Genomic DNA, 22,719 nt, shown 5'->3' with positions numbered 1-22,719 from the left:
GATCAAAATATGACCTCACAGGAAACAAACACGATTTTACTATAAAAATACATCTAATCAAATAGTTGAATTAATAACTTCAAGTATTTAACAGACCCTATTTTGAGATGTGAAAACTTTGTAAAATAGAGACTAAAGTATTTGAAATTTCCACTTTCATACTTCAAGTAATTCAAGAGTATTTAAAATACTGAGTGAAGTACTTGGAGTAAAGTACTTGGCAAAATCAAGTACTAAACTCAAGTACATTTTAGAAATACTCCAAGTACCAAGTACGAAGTACCTAAATATAAAAGTACTTCAAGTAAAGTACTTGAAGTACTTAAAGTACTTGAAGTATTACTTCAAGTACTTTTACTTGAAGTACTGAACAGCTCTGCTACTAATGTTCTCGTGAATCTCTAATAATGATCTATAAATATATAATGAAGTTAGAGTCATGATTCTGAGTTGAACAAATAAAGGTCTGCAGTGTTCCCGTGAGCCGACACCTGCTATTATTTTAACCACTTTTTTCTGGAGTATAAACACACTATTGGCCATAGAGGAGTTGCCCTAGAGTGTCACACCATAGCTAAAATGCGAGTGAAACAATCCGAAGTATGCATTACGTAGAACTTCCCAACTCAACAGATGTTGCATTTTCCTAAATTAAAATATAACCGATGCCAATTTAGCACATAAAGCTTCCATATGACTACACCTTTTTAGTCTACTATCCAGATGTATTCCAAGTAACTTAACAGTAGTACTATTGGTACTCTTAGTGTCAATTACAATTTTTTGTGATTTATCATCATTAAGCTTTAGTTTATGCAATGTGAACAAATCAGAAGCTTTTTTTTCTAAATGAGCTGTTTTAAGCAATAGGTGGTCTGCATCACTATCCGCACACAACAGGGTAGTGTCATCAGCAAAAAACATTGACTTGTCAGGCAGCAAATAATAGTACAAGTCATTTATAAAGATGATGAATTATAATGGCTCTAAGACATTTCCCTACGGTACTCCTATACTCATTCTTTCAAAATTAGAGCTGACTCCATTTACTTGGACTAACTGAAAGCGATTGTCAAGATAAGATTTTAAGAGTGCTAATGGGGTGCCTCTCACACCATAATATTCTAGCGTCATTATTAATAGATCATCGTCTACGCAGTGGAATGCTTTACTTAGGTCACATAGTGTAATCGACGTCTTGTCTCCCTTTTCTAAATTATCGACAGCATATGCAATAGCCTGTCTTACAGCCATAGTCGTGGAACAGCCTTGCCTAAAACCAAACTGTCCAGGGCTGAATAAATTATTATCATGAAAAAAAGAATATAGCCTCTTTTTGATTACTTTTTCTAGCATATATATACAATATTGTAGATATCAAAATATTTGGAATTTCGAAGAGATAAAATTTCATTAAAAACTTCAGATTCAGTGTCAGGCACTAGGAAAAAGTTTGTATGTGTAGTAGGTGTTGCATACAATGTTTCCTGAGCTTGTGCAGTTATACTAGGTAACTTTGCTATCAGCTGCCTAGCCATTGAGGTAAAGAATTGATTGAAAACTTCCGGCGTTATGGCCAGACTATTAGTGTTGTCAGTAAGTTTATTTCTCTCATAGTTAACAATTTTACAACAGTCTTCAGCAATGTTCTTTGACTTATTTATGAAATTATTGTACGCTGTTTTTTTGCTATCTTTAATAGATGTAGACCCGATTTATAGAAAGCGAAGTTAAAGTTAATTCGCGATTAACTTTTAACTGAGGTCCGTTGCGAGGCAACGCGCATATTTTAACCAATCACGGGCTCATATTCCACATTTTAATTCTCTGTTAAACTAATCGAGGATTAAATATTTAACTCGCTGTTCTATAAACCGGCCCTTAAAGTATTTAATTTTACATTGTTTATATGCCTTTATATCTGTTTGGTCCTTTGTAATTGAGCAAATTATTTTAAGAGTAGAAACAGTTTCTCTCATATTTTTAAGATGATTATTAAATCAGATTATTGGTAGATTTCTGGATTTGCATAGAACAGTTTTAAAAGGGAAATATTTATTAATATTGTCTGAATAAATCTTGATTAAAAGATTTGATCTCTGCTCAATACTTAAATTATTGTTATCGATAGACGGTCAATTGGCACTTTGCATTTCATTTTTAAATTGATCTAATTTAATTTTACTCACTACTCTTTGTTTGTAAGAATGATAAGGAGCTTTACTTACTACCAAATTAACCGTAATAACTACTCTCCTATGATCAGAGAGTCCCGGTTCGATGACACTAGCTCTATAGCACTGTTTACTTAAATTGGTTAGTATGTTGTCAATACATGATGCTGTGGTCCTAGTAACCCTAGTGGGGTTATCAATAGTCATGTTGAGCCCAAATTGAGTTAAAATATTACCAAGTTCCATACGTTTAGTTGATGAGACACTAATATCAATGTTAAAGTCACCGACCAAAATAATTTTACTGTAATTGGCACCAAGAGACTCAAGTCAATTGTCTAATTTTTCAAAAAATAAGGTGCAGTCACTTGAACCTGATCTGTATATACATACAATTGCTTAGTTTGAGTTGAGAAGCTCCACACCACAAAACTCTGCATGCACTTCTAGAGTGTATTTGTCCAAGTTGATAGGTTTCGTCATGATGTTATCTCTGGCATATATCGCAGCTCCTCCATGTTTACCTTTAGCTCTACAATAACATGATATTAGATTATAATTATTAAGTTTCAGTATTGTTAGCTCATTGGCAGATTGCCAATGTTCTGTTACACATACAATTTCATACCCACATGCATCTAAAAATAGTGAAAAAGCATCCACTTTCTTACTAAGGCATTGTATATTGAGATGGAAAACAGCTAGTTTATTGCCGGGGGGGATTTTCGTTATCTTCTTCACCCTTAAAACTTTCCGGGATGCTTGTGTCGAAAAAATTTAAACAGTTTTATCAAGACACCTTTTGGCCAGTTTTCACCTTTATAAAGTTCATCCAGAAGTAGAATTTCAGTACCGACTTTGAAGGATTTACTCCCTGCGTTTGGGTTAGAAGCCAATTCTTCAACCTGAAAATTGTTGTCCGGGTATTTTTTATTCAAGTAATCATGTACGTTCTGTCTAGTAGTGTTTAGGTTGGTTCTTCCTACATACACCCATCCTTTTTTGACTGCTGCACTAAAATTCATGTGTCCATTGGTCTTGTGATCTTCATTTTTTCCAACGATGTAAACATTTCTTTTACGCCGTGTAGGTTGACCTTCGGTGTTTACGGTCTTCTTTTTGTTCAGCTTATCTGGGCTAATACGATTGGTTTTCTTTACTTCTCTATTAACCTTGATGTCGTTTGCGGGATTCGCCTCGTCCATAGATATATCTTCAGCTTCATCATGTAAATCTTTAGTCAAATTTATAGTAGTAGTATCTGCCTTTTTTTCTCCTGTCAGTAGTCGTATTAGATCTTTATTTGATTCCGTCTAGACGGTCACTTGCTCTTGTAGTCGGTTGATTTGTTCTTCCAAGAACTTCGTTTTTTCTTCCACAATTGAGCTAATCAGAACTCCGATCTGAGTTAGATTCACTTCTGTTAGAGACGTACCTTCGCTCGTTTTATTCCCAATAATTTTATCCTGGGATCTAGTTTGCTTCGTCATTTTAACTTAAACAAATGCAGAGCCTCGATAACACGTGTCGACCCACTGCCGGTGCTACTACTACTACTATTATATAAGTGCCAAGTCGTCGGCGTAGGCAGTCGCCTCTGTCTCTCGTGCCATCTTTAGTTTCAGTACTCCATCGTAAAATACATTCCACAGTAGGGCGCCCAAAACCGAGCCCTAAGGGACACCCCTACTCAGCCAAATTGAAGGCGTTCCTTACGACGAAACTAATCATAATACCGAGCTTCTTCGACTTGTAACTTCCCTTCGTGGCTTGTCTCGTCAGCTCTACCACATTGATAACTGCGTCTGTGGTCGATTTATGTTCCCTGAACACATACTGTCTATCTGATAAGCTCCCTTTCGCCTCTACATCTGCTCTGATTCTCTCACACAACAACCATGGGCACCAGAGACATAGGTTCGATCGTCTCTGGTAGTGTCGGACTTTTACCGACTAAAACCCCTTTCTCGACCAGCTGTTCTCCTACCCCCCGGAACCGCGTGAGCATTACTTCAGGGGGGTCGTTGGTCGTCTATACCTTCTTCCTTGCCTTGTTGCCTTTCCTGGTCTTCTTCGCAGTTGCTATGAGCTAAAAACTTAACACTGCTTTCCTGTCTTTGCTTGTCCCATTCCTCCTTTTCTTTTCCCTTCATTATCCTAATGAGCAAACCACAGATTTGGTCCCAATTGTTTTGGCTCTCTAACATAAGCTTGGTCAGATTTTCTGGCCTCAGATCTCCTCCCAGCTCATTTTGTACTTCGCTTATGTCATATTTCCATCTACGGCATGAAAAGATATGTTCCGGACTGTCGATGTTGTTGCAGTGTGGACAGATATCGTCTTCCGATTTACCTATCCTCTTTGTGCAAGAAAGGAACGCTCCGTGTCCCGTCAAAAGTTGAGTCAGATGGAAATTGAGCTTTTTATGCTTGCACTGCCACCATTCCTTTACGCTTGGTATGAGTTTTTTAGTCCAGGCCCCTTTACTTTCTGCCGTCCATCTCGTTTGCCACCTACTCACGACCAACCTCCTCTCTTGCTGTCTGATGCCTTCTATTATTTTTTCTCTTTTAGATTTTTCGAACAGTGCGTGCCTCTCTTGCAGCAATAAGTCTGAAAAGCAGTGAAATGGGTCTAAAGGCATTCACCATACCTGTGGATTTTCCAGACTTAGAAATAAGGATAACCTTCCCTATTTTCCGTTCATCCGGAAATGTTTGCTTTTCGAGCAAGTCGTTCATCAAGAATTAACTTTGGTGCTGCGTCTACTGCTAGCTTGATTATTTTCGGAGTCATGCGGTCCGGTCCCGGAGCCTTTCCTGATTTCATTCTATTGGAGGTTTTAATTAATTCTTCTTCCGTAATGTCGAGTTTTTTTGTAACAATGTTATATGCGTCACCCCAGATATCATTCTTTACACTCTCACACAAGTCCATCCATTTTTCTTTTTTAGACTTCGATATACAATTCTTAAGTTCTTTCTTTACGATGTCATATTTTAACTTAACTTCTCCTACTTCTTTTGTTGAGGAGTAGTATAGATAGCGGGTTACTGCGACACTTCGATGGCATGTCCTCTGTCCATGACCTTGGAAGGTCATTCTTGTGCTGAAGAAGTGCCCACCCCCGAGGGTCTTTCAAGGTCACTTCTACAAGACATGATCAACAATGACGTCATTGACCAGAGGCTTCTGAAGTTAGGGCGTGGCTCCTCCAGGGGTGTGGTCGCAGGTGTAATCACAGGTGTTTTTGAGGTGTTTTTGAAAAAAGGTAAAAAACCGAAAGAGTAATTTTTTTTTTCATCGGACCGTAGGTAAATTTTGTTTGGTGTGAAAAAAATTCAAATTGCTTTCATCGTGATTCGAACCGAGTGCGTCGTATGTCGATTTATCAATTCCATACATGCGATTATCAAGCTGTGTTGGACACTTGTAAAATTGTGATAGTGTAGAAAACGGACGGACACCACACCAGAATTCAGCGTTGATATCGTTTCGGCTAGCCTAGTCTCTTTTTTTTTTTGAGGGAATTTAAGAGAAAATGAAAAACACCAAGGGATTTTATTTTATTGTGTCAACTTAAAGAGTTAGGTATTTGTTTCGTTTTGTAATAATATTATTCAGAAACCACACTGTACGTAGAGAAAATTCTTAATATTTCTTATTGGCAGATTCGTAAATGCGGCTGTGTACATGTTTTGTTTGATAATGCTCTTTCACAAACTGCATAAAATAGCAACTATTACATAAAGCATGTAAGGAATGTGTTGCTCCCTTACATTTTGGACAGTTCTGCTTTGTTGGAATTGGCATCTCTCTGCTTGTGGGTGCTGCTAATATTGAAATAAAACTAACATAATATTTTGAGGCGTTTATTCTTTATAGTTCAAATAGTAAACATTTTGTATACGAAACATAAATTTTCAAACGGTCCTTCTTGTGGAATTCTTGCAGCTTCACGCAGTGAACTTGTGGAATTGTATTCAGTATTCCTGTAGAATAATTTTTTTCTGTAGTCAAGTTGTTCTAATTCATAGTAACCGCAGTAGAGTTTTCTTGGAATGATGTTCTATGAGTTATAGGATAGTAGTCCCAATTTTGACCTATTATGTTTCCCACAACTCGATTTTGTATATCCCTAATAGGTGTTCCCAAAGCAAAGTTTTTTCCTTCAAAATAAAACGCTGGATATTCACGTAGAACTACTTGGCTTTGATGGATTTCGTATACCAAAAACCGACCTTCCTCTATTGGAAAAGTGTAATTCAAAACTTTTACTTTAGGTCAGGGAATCACATGGTCGCTGCTGCTTATTGTCAAAACAGTTAAAAGAATAAAACTTTCAATAACCACTGCAATTAGAAATTTGTTGCTCATTTCTGATTTTGTTTTTTTTAACACTTGCTCTTCAACAAACTGCAGAAATGTAACTGAAGAGTTTCATCGAATGCCATCAGTATTTATAAAAAAGAAGAGCTGAGTCTTCGCTAATTACAGAACATCGTCTTTATCGATCCAACTATCATGTGTCTTATCAAATCCTAACCATCTAATATAAACTTTGTTTTTCTTTCGTTTTAAAACCTATTCAACTAAATATGCATCAGGATAACGAACCTTTTGTAGCTGTTCCTGATAAAAACCACCATCAATGTTTTGATTTTTGCTATCTTTTAGTAAGTATGTGGTGGGTTGAGTATATTGAATTTTCCTAATTGTAAATATTTCAGTAGACCAGTTGGGTAACTATTTCTTTGCAAAAACTCCTCTAATTTTTGAGATACGCACATGAACATTTACTTGAAATTTTGTCTTCAAGTTGGACATTTTGATGTGGTTATAAACTGTATTTAAAAGTAGCTTTTCATGTTTTTTTTCACTTCAGATGGTTTCATTTTTATAGTGCGATGTTTAGTATTATTGTATTGTTGTACAATTTTGGGTAATAATTCAATCCATTTATAATGACCATAATAATTGAATTCCTTCCACATAATGTTTTTCAATGTTCTATTAACTCTTTCAACAATAGAAGCTTTTTTTTCGCTGTATGCATTATAATGGTTTATATTGTATTTTTTCATCAATGATTCAAATTTTTGATTGAAAAATTCCTTCCCCATATCAGTTTGAAGGTTTTTGGGGTGTTGTTCTTGAAAGATTTTTTCCATGTTCTTTGTAACCTCTTCGCCTGTTTTTGATTTGAAGGGCAAAGCCCAAACAAACTTGCTAAAACAATTAATAACAACTAGAATGTCCTTAAAATTGTTATTCTCTTTTGAATAAGGAATCATCTCTACGAGATCAGCTTGAAATAAATCATTTAATGATTTTATGATAACTCTGCGTTTTTTAAAATTAATTCTGGCTGGTTTATGTATTTCATTTACAATTTGTTTTTTCACATCGCTAATCTCTTTGCGTGCAGCCATTTTGCTATTTATTTATTTAATAATATTTGCTTCTCTTAACTCTTCAATGATGCTAATAATTTCGTTTCTGTGATTTAAATTTCCTGCTTGCTCAGATGCTATCAATAAACGCATTCGGTCAACTAATTCATTTGGATCATCCCAATAAACGTAATCGATAGAATTATTTTCAACCTTCTTTAATAATCCACCTCCACTTGAGGATAACTTGTCACGACTCGGTGTCAGCAAAGGTGCAATAATTCTTTTATACTTCTGTAATTTGCTACCATCCACTTGTTGATTAGCTTGATAATACCGTTTATGTGCATTGGTCTTTTTCAAAATCTCTTTATACGTCTTTAAATCATTCTCTGTGTAGGAATGTGGTTCCTTTTTGAATAACAACTCATATAATCCTTGTGTTCCTCTATACTTTTTATTTTGTACAATTAGATCAGAATCCTCATTAAATAATTACCAATTGAAAATTTTTCACTCTGCATATCATGCCTAACCCCATATTTATGATTAAATATATCTTCCGTATCCGTTAGCATCTGCCGAATATACTTCCTAGGTAAAGGTTTGTATTGTTCTAAATATTCATCCATTGCTTTCGGATTCACTAATTCAGAAACCGAAGCTATGGATAATCTTCCGTCTTCCTCAGTCGCAAGATTTTCCTCATAATTATTTTCATTTTCATTTGTACCTCATCATCTTGTAAAAAATTTACTGACTCTTGTTTGGAAGTTGAAGGTTTTAATGGTTCTTCTACTTTTATTTTTTTTAAAGTTGATAAAACGTTTTCTGTTTTTTGATTTGGTAGTTTTTCGTTACTCACAATATCTTCAATATTTTTTAAATGTCTTGTAATTGGTAATAACATACTTTCTTGTAAATATTCACCCTGTTTTAAAGCATTTAACTTATTTTTAATAATTCTACGTTTTTCGATAAGTCTTCGTTTCAGTTTTTTCACTTTATCCATGCTGTGATTATTCTTTTACACTTTTATCACCTTGATGATCAAACGAAAATAAGTTACACTTAGGTTGGCATTCGTTTATACATACACGACACCAGAATCTTTTACGTTGAAGCAGCTACAGATCTGGTATGGAAACGGATCAACAAATAGATGAATGAGGTATTCAAACAGATCGAGAACAGGTTTGGAACAGCTCAAACCGGTATCGGTTCCCGATCTGTTCAAGACAAGCTACCTACTCAATGTATATATAGTGATCAAATCCTTTCCTGTATCGACCTTTATCAATGTCATTATCTTTAAATATAGATAAAAATCCATAGGGCTCTTTCGAGCAAAGGTAACACATTTTTCGAAATTGATCATATGACATATCTGTTCCAATGTGGTCGTTGTATAAGTGTTTCAGGTTGAGTTCGTCTTGTTTAAATAAAATGAAAGCGTTTGCATTATCTCGTAAAAGATGTCTGGGAATTTTAGCATATGTTTGACAAAGGTAAAAACAGTCTATATGATTGTGTCTTCCCATACTAAAATATTCTCGTATTATATCTTGCTTGTCACAAGCTACATCATCAAATATAAAAATCGAATTTGAATTAATATTAGATGGGTTCATAATATCATCACCGTTGTTGAATGTGTAATAACCGATTCCTTTAATAGGTTTTAATAAGTTTTCCAAATAAACGTACTTTGGTTGATACAGACTCTTTCAATAAATGTACACATTTTTAAATTTCCAACCATTAGGATGTTCTATTAAAGTAATGATGACGTTTGTTTTACCACAGTTAGATGGTCCAATCACTAAACACCTCACAGTTGAAGGAAATAATATGCCATGCTTTAAACTATTCTCTTTGGCTAACTCATTATTTTCAACTTTTAATGATACTTTTTGTTTCACTACTTTCATGTTATTCATAACAAGTAAACGTATCAAGTGAGTATAAATAAACAAATTTCTGTTATTTAAGCAATAGTTTTATATCAACTTTACAGTGATAAAGACTTCTCTCGCTCTCTACATAAAATGAATCATCAACGAGGTAGTGGAATTTTAGATAAAACGTTATATGCTATACCTTATGAATTGCATATACCAGGTTATCAGTTCTGTGGACCTAACACGAAATTTGAGCAACGTCTAAAAAGAGGGGATAAAGGTATTAATGGACTTGATGCCGCTTGTAAGTACCATGACATTGCTTATTCGAAAACAAAAGATTTGAATGAAAGGCACGTAGCTGATAAGATTCTGGCTGAGAAAGCTCTTCAACGATTCCATGCAATAAACGCTTCATGGATGGAAAAGACTGCAGCATTAGGTGTAGCAGGAGCGATGAAAACTAAGCTAAAATTTGGAATGGGTTTAACAGCTCAAAAAAGAAAAGGATGCAATCAGACGCTGAATCAGTGTGAGAAAGTATTGAGTAAAGCAAGGGATAATATTGAAAACTGCTTAAAAATTATCTCAAAATATAAATCCAATGAGAATGAAAAACATATCAATAAACCTACAAAAACCAAAAAGTCTACGTCAAAGAAAGAAAAAAGAACAGATAATTTTGTTGAGAATATGATAATTGATGACGCAGCAGTAAAAGATGTAGTGGACTTACGAAGACCTGAAAAACGAAAATCAAATGAAGCTGCAGGTGAAGAAGTCACCAATAAAAAAATAAAACTAATCGAGTTAACGCAACCTGACACACCTCGCGTTAAGCTTGTTGCGAAAAAAAGGAGAAAAAACGGAAATAAGCGTAAATTGGAAGATGAGCATCATCGTGATAATGATGAAGATCGATATTTGAGGAAGTTGAAAATTGCTTAAATACTACAGCCTAGGACATAGCACTTAGTCATTACGATAGTGCTGTTGAGATAGTATCATGAAAAAAGCAAATAACTTAAAACAACGTGTGGTAAAAAACGTGAAGAAAAAGAAAAATGTTAAATCAAAGAGAAGGATTAATTTTCCAAATATTCCAAAGACAATAAAGAAAAGTTTTCGTTCAAATAAAGTAAAAACACTCAATGATGCCATTTCGATAGCATTAAAAACAGCAAAAAAACAGAAAGGAAAAATAAAACTTACACGTATCATAAAAGTACCAAAAACTGGTGGAATATTACCTTTAATTCCCATATTTGCCGGTCTCAGTGCTTTAGGGGCTTTATCAGGAGGGGCTGCAGGAATTGCCAAGGCGATTAATTCTGCCAAAGCTGCTAGACAACAATTGGATGAAGCTCAACGACACAACAAAACAATCGAGTCCATTGCAATGGGAAAAGGTCTTTTTTTAAAACCACACAAAAAGGGTTTGGGTCTTTTTTTAGATTATATGATTCTAGAGTAGTAGACAAAATACCTAATAGACCTCTCACAAATGTAGATATTGAAAAATTTGCGAAATTATTTAAAATATCATATTTTCGAGGTGTATTTTCACGCGATGACCTTCCTAAAAAGATTTACCAGAAGGAAAGTGGTGTGATTAATTTGGATATAGATTTAGGACCTGGAACACATTGGACTGCCTATATGAAACGAGGTAATATTGTTCTATATTTTGATAGTTTTGGTAACTTAAAACCACCTCAAGAAGCAATAAATTATTTCAATTCAAAAGGACCTTGTGAAATCTATTACAACCACGAACGTTTTCAACAGTTCGATACATTTAATTGTGGTCATCTGTGTTTGTATTTTTTGAGAAAACAAAATATATTATAAAATACATATCTTATCTGTCTGCAGTTTGATTTCAGCGACCTATCATAAAACAACCGCATTTCCATTATGTCAAGTTATTTTCTTCTGAGCGGTAGAGAGCCTGCTAACTTATCGGCTGAATTTACTCTTCCAATAGTTTTGGATGAGAACAGTGTTTATGAAATTGGATTAATAAATTTTAGTGTACATAATGCTATACCAAATATTGATGACAAAAATAATAAGTTTCATTATGATAAAAAAAAAGTTGTTGTTATTCCTGAAGGTTGTTATGAAGTAGCAGATATTAGCGAATATTTGGAATTACTGTTTGCTGGACGAAAAGAAGAAAAGGACAAAATACAGCTACATTTGAAAACCAATTTTAATACCCTCAAATGTGAAATAAAGTGTAATAAAGAAATTGATTTTTCTAAAAAGAATTCTATCCGGCAGCTACTAGGATTTGAAAGGAGGATACTAACACCCAATCAGATGCGTTTCTCTGATTTTCCTGTTGACATTATGCGTGTAAATGTCGTTAGGATTGAATGTAATATTGTAACTAACTCGTATTGGAATGGAGATACAGTGCACACGATTCATGCATTTAATCCGAAAGTTCCACCCGGTTATAGAATCATTGAAGGTCCGAGTAATGTAATTTACCTCCCCATTAATACACATATAATTAATAATATTTCGCTTAAAATAGTGGATGAGACCGGTAACCCGATTAATTTTAGAAAAGAAGTGATCACTGCCACATTGCATTTACGAAAAATCATTTCATAACTGTATATACAATGGTTGCTAGATTTAATGTGTCTTATCAGGAAAGTCGAAATTCTTGCAATGCATTTCAGGATATAAACAGTCACCTTTGAAGAAAAAACTCCATTAACGCTACAAATCGTGTAGAGTTAACACCCGAAAATAAATTGTTTTTAAAATCGCTTGGTTTACGTGTTAGAGAGTGCAACAACAACAACAAACAATAATGGATTTTTTAAACGTTAAAGGAAAAGTGAATGTGGACAGTGCTATAACAAATTTTCAATTTCGTTCCTACAAATCTTACACAACCGGTGAATTAAATCATAATGATGAATCTCGACTTGTTATCCAGCAACAGGACTTAATAACGATACCTGGATTAAGTGAATTACGTATTCAAGGGAAACTGTTAAAATACGACGAGTCTGGTCTTTCAACTGAAGTTCAATTGATCAATAATTTTATCGCATTCCTATTTGAAGAAATTCGATATGAATTAGGAGGTATTACAATTGACAGAGTAATAAATCCTGGTATTACTACTAGTATGAAGGGATACGTATCATATACGCCCAGTGAACATACAGCTCTGATGTTTGCAAGTTGGGTTCCCTTTGATAATGAAAATATCAACAATGCAGCTACAGGAGAATTTGATGTGTGCTATCCTCTTTCATCAATCTTAGGATTTGCGGAAGATTTCAAAAAGATCATAGTAAATTGTCGACAACAACTCGTATTACGTAGAACAGCTGATGATTTAAATGCCACAATTGAGAAAACTAGAGTACAGAAGGGTAAAATTACAAATTTGAAAATTACTTGGTCAATTCCACATATCACAGTATCGGATTACGAAAAACTTAAATTACTTGAGATGACAGAAAAAAATATACCACTTGAAATAGCTTACAGGAGATGGGAATTATTTAGATACCCACAACTACCGGAAACTCATTCCTTCACTTGGGTGTTGAAATCATCGACATTTTTGGAAAAACCACGTTTTGTAATTTTTGGATTTCAAACAGATAGAAACAATAATTTGACAAAAGATGCATCTAAATTTGATCACTGCAATTTGAAAAACATCAAGCTCTATCTAAGCTCACAATTCTACCCCTATGAAAATTTGAATTTAAACTTTAGAAATGGTAAGTACGCTTTAGCCTACAGTATGTATGCTCGATTTCAGCAATCTTATTATAATAAACAGATTTGTGAACCCTTACTGGATCCGTTTAAATATAAATCTACTGCACCTTTAATTGTAATAGATTCTTATCAAAATGACACAATCAAACAAGGAACGGTGGATGCGCGATTGGAATTTGAGATGTAGTGCTTGCCATTCACTCTCTCTTTCACACATTACTTATTAATTACTCCACTACAGAGACAATTTCGGATGTACCTGCAAACACTTCTGCTTTTTGCTTAGTCTTGCACGAGCAGTTTGTTGAATACGAACCTCTTACCGGTGTTGTGAAAAAAGTATAAAACAAAAATGTTTATTGTTGATGTAGAAGGCTTTAAAAATGGTTCTGGCTATTTCTTGTGCAAGGAAATAACAATATTAAATACTAAATATGGCAACTATCAACATGCAGAAATTAAAATGCCTATTGATTTGAAATTGTGTAATTACAAATTTGTAAATCAGTGCAAGTGGTTAACCAACAATTTACACAAATTTTAAACTGCCTGAAAACCTTTATATTGAACAACACCAATAATGAAGATGATGAAATTTGTGTAGCTGTCAAAGGAAGCGAAAAAAAAGCATGGTTAAGTGAAATACTTTTGGAAACGCAAATCATCGATTTGGACGAAGAAGCATGTCTTGGACTAGAAGATTTAAAGAAAATTTTTAAATCGCATCACTGTCAGCAGCACTTGCACAGTCATTTAAATTGTACACTAGAAAATACTTTTAATTTGTATAATTGGTATACGCATTGTAGAAAATAAGACAACATTTACATTGCACTTTTTTATTTTTATTCAAATTCTTGCGCGTCTTGTGACATGTTTTTTGTTCGTGTTTTAGACGATGGTTGATCCTCTTCGTCTTCTTCTTCATCTTCCTCAACAATTTTTTTTTTAATAGTTTTTTTTGTTTTTGCTTTCGATGATTATGGTTCTTCCTTCTCCTCCTCTTCTTCTTCTTCTTCTTCTTCTTCTATTTGGGGAGGTTCTAAATATAATCTTCTCTTTTTATTCGTCTCAATGACAAGGTCTTCAGGACCATCATCGATCAAATTGAACTTGTAGCGACGAACCACTTTTTCCAAAATATTGAATTCGTCGTCACTCTCCAAATGGGTCCGCATATATCGAATTGGTAACATCCCAAACTTTTTCTTTAAAGTGATTGCCTTTGGGCAATACGAAAGATTGACAAAGATTTTATCTCCTTTGGTTTTGATGCTTTTTACACCGTATCTGAAAAGAAAAAAAAAGAAATGAAAAAAAGAAAAAAAAAGACAAAACAAAACTTACTGGAAAAGCTGTTTCATCACCACAGCAGCGTGCTTAATAAGGAAGTTGTCTTTATCGTCACTGAAGATGACTATTGTGCTTGGTGTTGAAAAACTGTGATTTTGACCACAATTTCTGATTCCTTTTTATATACACGATTTTGACGTTGTTTTGAAGCAAACTGTTGCAATGCAATCCCCCTCTAAAGAAGATTCATGATTTTTCAAATAGAGTTAATACGAGCGTTTACGATGTTATTATAATAATAGAATCTTGGTTAACACATGAAGTTTTCGATGTAGAACTAGGTTTATCTAATTTTAACATATTTCGTGCTGATCGAAGTTTTAGTGTTAGTGGCAAAGTCAGAGGTGGTGGTGTACTGGTGGCTGTAAAAAAAGATATATGTTCCTCAACTATCTTTATAGGTCAATCAGTAGAAAGTATCTACCTTCGTCTTCAGATTAAGGAATTTAACTTTATTGTGGGAGGCGTCTATATTCCTCCTGGTTCTGCGGAAGTTATTTATAAGAACCACTGTGATGATTTAGAAAATATTTTTAACAAATACCCTGAGTCCAAATATATTATTGCAGGGGATTTTAATTTACCTAATATAAAGGTTGATGACAATATGTTTATGTCGTGTGCAGGGCCACGGAGCAATTTTGATATAATCAGTGGGTTGTATTCGTTTTTAAACATGAACCAAATTAATATGATCCCAAATGAAAGAGGCGTCTTTCTTGATCTAATCTTTTCTAATATTAATGATATAGATATTAGCGAAGCTATGGATCTGTTATCGAATGTAAATTTTCATCATATTCCTTATATGTGGTCTGTATCTTGTATATCAGATGCTCCCTTACTCTTGGAGAAGTATGTTTTTGATTTTGGTAATGGCGATTATCACTCACTTAATAATTTTTTGGCATCTGTGGACTGGACGTCTTGTTTCAGTAATAAAAATGTTGATACTAAAGTCTCGATATTCTATGACATTTTGTTTACAGGCATTAATTACTATATTCCAAAGAAAATGATTAAATCTGGGAGTTCTTATCCGATATGGTTTAACAGGGATCTTAAAAATTTGTACTACCAGAAAAGGCTCGCTCATTTTAAATATAAATTGTCTGGCAAATTAGTAGATTATCTTAACTTCAAGTCGATTCGATCTCGCTGCAAGACCCTTAATGAAAATTTATATTCTTCGTACATTGCCCAAGTTGATGTTAGTGTTACATCTAATCCAAATTATTTTTGGAAATATATTCGTAATAAGAACAAGGATAATGGGATTCCTAATTACATGTCATTTAAAGATAAGAAAGCGGACAATGGAGCAGATATTTCCAATTTGTTTGCGGAATATTTTTCTACAGTCTATGTTACTGATCCCACAACAAATTTACAAAATAATAATTCACCTAATTTAAAAGTCTTTGATAGTGGATTAAAGGTAACATTATTGGATGTTTTTCAAAATATTAGCAATCTTAAATCTTCTTATTCCTGTGGCCCCGACGGTGTTCCAAGTATGCTTATAAAAAAATGCATTTGTACTTTGGCTGTTCCACTGTTCCTATTGTTTGAATCATCCCTTATGGAATCCAAAGTTCCTGATGTTTGGAAGTGTAGTTATGTGTCTCCGATTTTTAAATCGGGAGCACGAACCAAAGTAGAAAACTATAGAGGGGTGAGTAACCAATCAGTAATCCCCAAAATTTTTGATTACATTATTGCGAAACAACTATAGTGGTCTTCTTCTTCGATTTTATCTACTCATCAACATGGGTTTTGTAAAGGTAAATCCTCTCTTACAAACTTATTGTCTTACTACGTGTTTCTTAATAATTCATTTCAAATAAGGTCTCAAGTGGATTCCATTTACACCGACTTCGCAAAAGCCTTTGATAGGGTCAGTCATCACATTCTGATCTCTAAATTGAGTCAATTAGGGTTTAACAGTTCCACTGTAGATTGGTTGTTTTCGTTTTTATCGGGCAGATGTCAACAGGTTAGAATTGGCAATTTTATATCCCGCAGTTTTGAAGTTACTTCTGGTGTACCTCAGGGATCACACTGTGGTCCAATATTATTTTTGCTGTTTGTCAATGATCTACAATTTTGTTTCAAATATTCTAATTTTTTACTTTACGCCGATGACTTGAAAATTTTTAAACTTATTAAATCTCCTCAGGATGCGTTGGAATTAGAATCTGATTTAAATAGCTTATATAACTGGTGTGATCGGAATCAATTGTTTTTAAATACTGATAAATGTTATGTTATAACATTCTGTAAAGTAAAAAATTTATACCAACATACCTATAAAATAAATGACAGTGTCTTGAAGGTAGTAAATGAAATAAAAGACCTCGGTGTGGTGTTTGATTCAAAATTGTCTTTTAAATCTCAATACGATTATATTTCGTCACCTTAGAACTGGTTTGCCGCATATCCAGATCGCGTCCGAGGGATTTTCGACTCTACTGTTTGGTGCAGATTTGCCGCATGTCGCACTTGGGCGAAGCGAAACATAGTTTAGATTCAGTGCTGATTTGCCGCATGTCCAAGCAGAAATCGATACAGTACCGTTATCCGTTTTTACGTACTTCCTTGCTGTTTTGCTTTTCAGCGTTAGGTTTGGGGTTGGGAAAGAAATCGTATTCAACTTCACGCGCAGAACAATAAGAATAATGTGAAATAAATAAAAAAGAGACTTAACAATTTTGATGAATCTGAGATTAAAAAAAAGCAACTGTAATTTGTGCAACTCTTTTTCTGTTGTTATAGATGTTACAAATATTTTCAAATTACATATTAGATTCGAAATTTTACAAATTTAAATTTTAAATAGATTTGTTGCTCGTTAAACAAATAATTTAATTTTTTACTTAACAGTAACATTTTTATTTAATGATTTCTCGGAAATGATTGAACTTATTTTCTCTAAAATTTTAGTCAACAAAATTCATACCTGTATTCGTATTTGTGGAAATGATATTTCCACATCAATAATTACAGATAATAATAGATACATTTTTCAGAGATAATTAAGATTAAGATTTCTTAATCAACTTCACGCGCAGAACAAGTAATACGCCAAGGACTAATAATGTGAAATAAATGAAAAATTGAAACGATATTAGAAATCGCGTGGTGAAGTAGTTAACTAAGTATAACGAACAATGAATGATGTTTTGATTCGATTTTTTCTAAATATTTTGAAAATAAAGAGACTTATTTTTCTTTATTTTTATATAAAATCTACATTTGATAAAACTCATTGCAGTCATTCATTTTACCTAAAAATTGTAGAATCCAAATATTGCATTGTTAATTTCCATTGTTAAATGGTGAATTGTGAACGAAATACGGAGTACCAAATTTAAATGTGTTTTACAGAAAGGAATTATTTTTACAAAGGATAATAAAATGATATTTTTTTTTTTGGCGGAGTAATGGCGGCTCGTTGACTCGCTGCAGTCCTACTAAAATTGCAGCTTAATATGTAATTTTTTTATATAAAATATTCAAACTGATAAAGAACACTCGGGTAAAAATAGATTGTTGTCTGAAACAATTAGATTCCAGTATTTTATTACATTACGTGGATATTGACTACAAGTAGCTATTGTCGGGCAACCAGAGAAAATTAGCAGTGATACTGTTTAAAACTGTAAATGCAGTATATTTGGACTTGGAAATAAATCATTCGTTTCCATGTCGTATGTATCAGTGACAATTATGTTGACTGCAACCCAAATCTATTTGACTACCCCTAACTCCATAATATCTAGTACTTAATATAGTTATAGGCTTTTCAGTTGAAAATGAAAGAATTATTTGTACTGTAGTTGTAAACAATTGTATAAATATTTCCGTTGGATTCCTTTGCGAACTCTTTGTCAATTATTATTTATGATATTATGGTATGATCCCAAACTGTTTAGAGAAGAAAGGGAGGCTGTGGTGTGCGCACGTAAACTTGTCCTATTTCTTTCCAATACATTAGCTCTATATATTAGCTCTCTGTCTATCATCTCCTACGTGCGCTTATCATAGACTCCTTTTATCTAAAAAGTATGCAGTATTTCCCGCGCAAACCAGCAGTCAGATCTCTAGATTGCCTGACCTCGTGATTTGTCACGTATTTTTAAATAACATACAGTTTTCTAAATTTGCTGAAGTACTACTAAACTACAAAAATAAATGAACGGGTAAATTATATTCTCAAATTATAACTCCGAATTAAACATGCAATGTGAAAAGTTAATGCCGTGAACCCTACTAAGTATAAATTAAACGTCATTGTTTGCTAACTACATAATTGATTAAACTTTATTATTTTAATAAGGTAAGGTATTAAACTAGACAGAGACTTGAATACTTTTTTTTACTAATTTTAATAATTCTTGTAAATGAGTAGATATTTAATAATAAAGTAATACATATTATTATACGCAAAAAATGTATTTGCATGCTTTTGCATAAACTTCCTGCACTTACAATTTATGAACAGTATTTTGGACGATGCCCAATTAATTGATAAATAATAGTATGTTGATGTAAAAAGAGTATCATTACATTACTTCAAATTCTTTTAACTTTCTTTATGTAGTATATCCTGTTTCCAAAATCTCAAGAAATTAGGGTTATGGTAATTCAATTCAGTCTGGGTGCTTAGGGTAAAAACTTAATAAACAACAAATGAAGAAGTATGTTATTTTTTAAAATTTATATAACATTTATTGCTGTAAAAGTTGGAGATGACGTTATATGATGGGGAGGATGATTACAAATGTTGGTCAGCGTTTTATCAACCGGAAACGAGAGACCTATGTTTTCGTATTATAGGAGTCATGAAACGTTGAGAAGCCATAAAAGTAGCCAGTCGCCCGATGAACCTGATTACAATACTTCCTTAGCTTGCGCTCGAGACATAAATAAAATAAACAATAACATTTGGATTTAATAGCTTTTGATATCTGGTATACCTAAACAGTGAGTGAATTTTATGCAGCTATTATTACCATTACATATAACCATCCACTTAAATTAATTGGTAAAAAAATTTACCCATAAATAAGTTATTGTAAAGTTATTTTTATTTACACGCGTATAATTGCACAACAATAATTCTTAGACAAATAGAATGATAAAGAAAGGCAATGTCATATTAAAAAACAAATTACTCGTTTCGATGTAAGGTACCTTATATAAGTTAACAACATCATCTATTTAGTTATTATAGGTAAAATTCTAATACGGAATTTATTCTTGAAGTAAGTCGTAAATTGTAAATAGCTATAAATTCGGAAATAATTCTTTTTAAAAGATACAAGTCAAAAATGTATTAGGCATGATTGTCAAAAAACATTCCAATTCTGTTTCAAATTTGCAAGCATTTTATGCCAAAAGCTGATTTTTGTAAACGTTCCAGTAATAAATTCCGAAGCAAAATCCACCTAAACAGATTTTGCTTCGAAATTTTAATTTTCATATTACTTTTACAACATTTTAATTTAAAAAATTAAAAATGTATCTATTATTTGTGATTATTGATGTAGAAATATCGTTTCTAGAAATAAGAATACTACAAAAAATTGTGAACTCTTTGGCTGGTATGCAGCATTATAAACCTTATTCACTAAAACTTTAGAAAAAATAAGTTCAATCATACCCGAGAAAAAATTAAAGAAAAATGTTACTGTTCAGAAAAAAATTAAATTATTTGTTTATCGAACAACAAATCTGTTTGAAATTTAAATTTGTAAAATTTCGAATCTAATATGTAATTTGAAAATATTTGTAACATCTATAACAACAGAAAAAGAGTTGCACAAATTACAGTTGCTTTTTTTTAATCTCAGATTCATCAAAATTGTTAAGTCTCTTTTTTATTTATTTCACATTATTCTTATTGTTCTGCGCGTGAAGTTGAATACGATTTCTTTCCCAACCCCAAACCTAACGCTGAAAAGCAAAACAGCAAGGAAGTACGTAAAAACGGATAACGGTACTGTATCGATTTCTGCTTGGACATGCGGCAAATCAGCACTGAATCTAAACTATGTTTCGCTTCGCCCAAGTGCGACATGCGGCAAATCTGCACCAAACAGTAGAGGCGAAAATCCCTCGGACGCGATCTGGATATGCGGCAAACCAGTTCTAAGGTGACGATTTTCAAAAAGTCAATGAACATGTTGGGTTTTGTATGGCGTCACTGTCACATGTTATCTACGTTCTCTTTAAAGACACTTTACTGTTCCCTAGTACGTTCGCATTTGGAATATTGTTCACCAATATGGTTTCCCTTTTATAAGACGGATAATGATTATTTGGAAAGAATTCAGAAGAAGTTTCTTAGATGTTTGGAGTTCCGAATGCATTGGCCCCAGCATAAAGGCCAATACGAGATCATCACCAATTTCATAAACCTGCCTTCTTTGCATACAAGGAGGATACTGTCGGATGGTTGCCTTTTACATGGTGTCATAAATGCTCATATTGTTAGCCCTGAAATATTATCACAATTGGATTTCTATGTTCCCGATCCTTCTGTTTGTAATACACGCAGTGTAAACATTTTTAGAGTCCATTCTTCGTTAAAAACAAATTTTGCTTTTAATAATCCAATTAATAGACTAATGGAACTTGGAAACAAATTTGCATCCATAGAAAAGTTTGAACTTTTCCAGAATTCAAAACATATATTCAGACGTGAATTCCTTTCTATTCTTAACAATAATTGCTGTTAATTTTGCTCATGAGTTATGTTTAAGTTAGTGTTAGGTTAGATATAAGTTACATATAAGTACTTATATGTTTCAGTCTTTTGTACATTTATTTAGTTTATCTGTGTAAATTGGAGTAATCCGTAACATGATTAATAATAAATAAATAAATAATAAAGATACATTTCTGCTGATCACGAAATTTTAGTGATAAACTTGTGCTGACCGCGTGATCAATTTTTTTTTAAATTTGTATTCAAAACAAATTTCTGCTGACTTTGCTATTTTTTTTTTTGCTAATGTTGCTAAACACCAATGGTGGGAGAGAAAAAAATGCGTGTTTCTTTAGTATAAATAAGTGATTGAGTTCATCACAGCCATCGTCTTCATCACCACAAGCCTTGACAGCAACAGCACCAGCCACAATGTAAGTACAAACAACTATTATCTACTTTGGACCTATCAATTATTTTTTATATTATTATTATAGTACTACAATGAGCCAGAAGAATATTGATACCCTTACGAGCGAGACCATTAGCAAAATTGAATTGGTGAGTAGATTAGTTAAAACAAAAGAAGAAGTTTGAAAATATATACAATATTTGAAAAGAACTATTTTATTGGTAAAGAATTGTATTAAAAACAAATCTAGTTGTGTTAATAGCTTTTCAAAAGTTGAATCAAATTTAGCCATTTTAAAAAATTATCTTGAAAACTTTAAACTCAAATTAAATACGGCAAAGAATAGAAAACCAAAAAGCTTACTTTGGCAAGACGTTGATTCTTGTTTTAACGGTAGAATCAAAACTGGAATTATAACAAATTTAAAAATTAAAGATCCAAAAGAATTTCTAAAAAAATCATTTAGAAGTTTTTCAATAAACATTAGAAGAGAACTAAAGAACTCTTAATTGAAAGTGAATGTAGTATTTGCTGGCTATTTATAAAACCTCAAACGGCTGAAACTTCTTTTAAATTTTTTTCAACAAAAAATCGAATAATAGATCATAATATCAATTTAAAGGATTGGTATGAAACGTATGTTATTGACCAAATTCTAATAAAATTGGAGGAATTTCAAGAACGAAATAGTGGCTGGAGTTTGTGTGAAATTTTATTTTTAAAAGTTAATATTAACCACTATCGTCCAATAAATGTTGGTATTTCAACATACGTTAATTTACCACCCTTTATACAAAAAAAAGAAAGCAGTTATAAATATAAAAAATAATGACCTTTATTGTTTTCTGTGGTCTGTGGTAGCAGCTTTATTTCCAGCTGAAGATGGTAAAAATGCAAATCGAATTTCGTCTTATCCAAACTTTAATAATGTTCTCAAATTTAACAATATCGACTTTCCTATAGGACTAAAAGATATTCCAAAGTTTGTGATTATGAACAATTTAGCTATCA

The sequence above is a fragment of the Zophobas morio genome, unplaced genomic scaffold, assembly GCF_036711695.1.
Source record: "Zophobas morio isolate AGI-343-1 ecotype UQ-CSIRO unplaced genomic scaffold, CSIRO_AGI_Zmor_V1 ptg000009l, whole genome shotgun sequence".
NCBI lineage: Eukaryota > Metazoa > Arthropoda > Insecta > Coleoptera > Tenebrionidae > Zophobas > Zophobas morio.
The sequence above is the reverse complement of the archived record's forward strand: the minus strand, read 5'-3'. Positions refer to the sequence as shown.